This window comes from Acanthisitta chloris, unplaced genomic scaffold, assembly GCF_000695815.1.
Source record: "Acanthisitta chloris isolate BGI_N310 unplaced genomic scaffold, ASM69581v1 scaffold10994, whole genome shotgun sequence".
In the NCBI taxonomy this organism is placed as follows: Eukaryota; Metazoa; Chordata; class Aves; order Passeriformes; family Acanthisittidae; genus Acanthisitta; species Acanthisitta chloris.
This window is the reverse complement of record NW_008668799.1, coordinates 87169-91886: the sequence shown is the minus strand read 5'-3', so window position 1 is coordinate 91886 and position 4718 is coordinate 87169.

Here is a 4718-nt window from a genome sequence, read left to right as displayed (position 1 = left end):
CCAGGAATGGGGCATCTGCCACCTCTCTGGGCAACCTGTTCTAGTGTTTCACCACTTTCATTGTAAAAAAATTATTCATCGTATCTAGTCTTAGTCTACCCTCTTTTAGTTAAAAACCAGTACCCCTTGTCTTATCACAGCAGGCCCCACTAAAAATCTTGGCCTCATCTTTATTGTAATCAATATGTCATTGATGGTGTTAAACAGTACTGGCCCCAGTAAGGGCCAGAGGGACACATCTCATCACTGAAAATTAATGATGTGATTTCCCCAAGCTCAGAGAGCATATAAGAGAGAACAGATCTGAGTAGTCCAGAGAGCAGCTGCTCAGCAAAGGTGGATTCTGTCCGAGAAAAGGAGAACTAATAAATACTAGTCAGGATCTCCTCTATCACTCTGCAACAAGCCTGTATCCTTTCCCATTTCTCTTTACTTGGATTTGTTTTGGGTATTTCTGTAAATAATTCATAGAGATCAATTAAGCTTCTAAAGCTTTTCTAGCCTTACGTACTATATATACTACAGCAGTACCTCAGGAAAGAAAATAAAGTCAAATTTGGAATGCAGCATAGGGGAAAAGAAAAGTGAGTACAGTTTGGAAGAAGAATGAATGTAGGACATCACATAAATAATGGATGCCAAAAGGCATAAACTGCAGGACTGAGACTTGCACAACTCTCCTGGAAAGTTCAGTAATTTCCTTTTGTCCTTTTTACAGCAGTTGTCATAAATGCCTCCTGTTCAAATATACATTAAAATAGTTTAGTTTTCTTATCTTGAAACATCTCTTCAAACAGTTACTTCACAAAACCACAAACTCAGAAAATCTGCCTTTAAGTTGGAAGCCAAGAAGCAATAGTGATACTCTTCTGCACATTTCCCATTCAGTGGGGATGCAACAGGAACCAAATGTATATCCTCATCATTGTTTCTTATTCTTTTATTCCACAATCTCAGCAGATTTATTCTATGTAACTATAATTGCCAGAAATAATCTTCCAATCTAAATGCTACTATACAAAGGTGCTTGAAGGCAAAAAACCACACGGATAGGGGTGTTTAGTCGAAGGCACATTAATTGGAAAAAAATCACATTCTTCCCCATACTGATTGGGTGACTTACATGAAAAGAGGGTAGTTCTGTGCAGACAGCACCCCAAATTTCTGTGCATTTATCTGCCAAGGTAAGCAACCATGTTCCTAATGAAAATAAAGTGTCTATTCCTGCCCTAAGAGCAAGCCAACTCTCCTATCTCATGGAAAAGCACGTTATGCCCTGTGGTTAAGCAGAAAAATATTACTTTGTTCATAATTTCCACTGCCTAAATTCAGAAGCATATAAGGAGAAACAAACACCACCAAGGGCCAGACTAATCCCCTTAAAGAGGAAAATCCACTGAGATCAGCAGCTAAGCTAAGCTGCACTCCCATACACTCAGCTGTAGAAAGACTCTTAAACCTGATGTCAATGAAGAGCAATTCAAGTAGTGATGTTGTGGATTTGCCCTTGTCATCTGCACACCCAGCACACAACAGATGAGCATGACAGTGATGTAGATGAGAGGTGCCACCCCAAATGCTTCCAGCAGAGCTTGACCACTCTGGGTTGTTGAGCACTGCCACACACTGTTGCTCTGTCATTCATGCAGCTCAAACCAGTTCTGGCTTGGTTCACTCCAGCGTTTCTGTTTCAGGTGTGCTGTCACAGGGAGCAAGGTCAACAGATGCAAGTGGGTGAGCACCTCCCCTAATCCAAGCCCTTTGGTAACCTATGGAGGGACAGTCAAGGCATCTTGCTTATTGGCACAAACTCAACAGCTTTTCAACACAACTCACTTCCAGTCCTTTCACCCACCAGAGTTACTACACCAAGGCAGGAGCTTTGGCTTTACATCTACACATTTGGAGAACTAAGTCTTCCCTTCCCCATGAGCTCCTTGGTGCAAATTGCAATTCTTTTTGGCATAGAAGGATGATCACACTATAGATGACAGTACAGTCCTGTTAATCTTGACTTCTTGGAGTGAATTAAGAAAAGAGATAAGAGAAGGTGTTTTCAGACAAGTTTGTTGCTGTTTTTAAATAGTTAACATTAATATCTAGCTGTGCTGAGGCTAGTCAGGACTCCCACAGCTTTTATTGGGTTGAATATTGCAAAAGCTGTGTATTTCTTCAGATTCTAAGATCAGGAGATAGAGGGCTATAAAAGTGAACTTTATAGGAAAAGGGAACATGAGAATTTAGAGGTGTTTGGGAAGAGCTTTTCAATGTGGCATAAAACCCAAGAAAAATAAAATTAATTTCAACTTGTTTGTGTACTTTCCATTCTTCTATAACACAAGAGCTTTCCTGTCTGTACTGCTTACTTTTTGATTGCCATATGAGTGCTCTGAAACCTTCACAGACAAGTGCAGAAAGAGTGGTCTCCTTGGCTCAGAGGGCCTCAGAAAAGATCTCTGCAACCTCCTGATCCTTCACACATGGGTTTGAACTCTCTGCCTACCAGATAGCAGCTGATTGCGCCTGATGAACACCCACACACAGCTCACTCCCACAACTGCATGTAAGAAATAGCTCAAACACACAGATCTTACACAAAGTTACACATTAGGTTTTAATTCCCTGTAAACTCCCATTGTCCCCGTCACAGTTTAAACAATCACTTTAAAAGAGAAAAAAGGATGGAGAAACAAGTCACATGGTACAGCTTCTATAAAGGGCCTATTGATATTCCTGAGGTCTACTACAGTCTGGATTTACTTTGTCAGTTTGCAGCCATTTTCCACATTCTCTACCTCTTGCCTCCAAACCTAGCTATCAGGGAGTGACTTCTCTCCCTTGCTTCATCTAAGCATCCAACCCCACCTTGTCCCAAAACCTTTTCTGTTTCTCCAGCAAGGAAACACTGCACTCATCCAGCCTCACCAGATTCCTGCAGTTTTAGTGTACAACACTGGTGCACAGCAGTGACAGCTTTCCCCTTTGAACCAGATTTTCAGAGCCTAGTCCTCCTTAATACTCAACATAAAGATGTAATTAAAGCTACTTGCAAGCAGTACCAGAAAAAGCAGCACTTCTCAGTACTCTGGGCTGAAAGCACACTAATTTCCTCCTGCAGAAGCAGACTGTGTTCCCTGCACCTCAATACTTAAGTACCTTTAGCATCTCCAGATCAATTAGATACCTACACAGATTCAATTGCCACCCAAACACATGTTCAGTTACTCATCAGTGAACACATTTAAAGAGAACAGAGCACAGGCTGTGTTCTGTTTAAAAACATGCCATTTAACTCTCAATTTAGCAAGCATTAGACTCAAACTGCTTTCCAGTTGTTAGCTCTTCTTGTAGAGCTTTCAAGGCTCTCACATTATCTGAAGTTCAGCTGAACAGGCCTGCAATGGAACTACCTCCTGCACAAAATCCAGCAACTTCCCAGCTCATGTTAATCTTACAGAAGAGCTTTTTAAGCTTAAAATGCTGATTTAGAAGTTTAACTACCTGTTATGCCAAGTGCTGACTAGTGAATAAATTACTCACACTACACAGTACTCTGAAGATGCATTTTTAAATAAATATGCAGATATCACAGCTATGCCTATTTAGTTCCAAAATTTGTTCATAGATGTTATTAACATGCTGATCAGACACTGAGGGTGGCTATTTAGTTTTACTTCACTCTTATTAACATGCTGATCAGACACTGAGGATGGCTATTTAGTTTTACTTAAGACAATATAGGACTTGTTACTGAAATGAGAAGGGCTCAAATTCACACTGTATTTGCTACTCCTCAGCTGATCTAGTGTGCAGGATAAAATTCATTTCACCTCTGAAAGTGAGTTAATTAGCCTAACCTTGTCATCCAGATCCCTTTAACCACCTTTAAAACACACCTCTTAAATCAAGACAGCCTATACACCTTTACAGAGTTAAAGTGGGCTTCATCTTGCCTAAGCATCAGGCTACTTTTCCATTACTTCCAAAGCTTCACTGCAAACAGCATTAGATTAAAATAAAACCCTTCTATGAGTACAAGGAAGTTTGGTATTTAAGAGCAGGCACCTTTGTTTTTTTCCACTGCATACCTTGTTTTATTGTCCAAACTAAAAGAAAAAATAGGCTATTCAAGTTCCACTTTTTATCCTGTTTGATACTTTGGCCTTCACCAGCACAAATGCAATGGCTAGAAACTATAATAACTTCTAGTGACATTTAAAAGCATGTTTCTGGGAGTATTAGGCAGTTTAAATGCTGAAAGTGTAGCTTGTTTAAAGCAAATATTTTCACTTTTCCCCAGAAAATCTTTCCAAACTACAACAAGAGCAAAACAAATAGGCACTACAGAAGTGTAACAGGTCCTAAAGGAACACTAATAACAACCCTCAAAATTTGTAGATAGTATCATCTGATTTCTATAACTTTTCCTTAAACTACCAAGTAGAGTTAAGGGAATAATTATATCCAGAGATTTTCAGTGCTGGCAGAAGGCTGCTAAATTTTCCATGGCAGCATGAAACCTGTTATAAATTAGCATATTTCACCAAACGAGCTTTTCCATGAGAACAGGTAAGCATAGAAGTAATTAGGGTTTCTTTTTCCAGGTTTTCCTAAAGGGATGAAAAACATGTTTATCATGACTAAGTACAATATTCGTTCTACTTACCTGTGCTTGACTTTCTGCTACTGTCACCCCATTATACAATCCATACACTTAC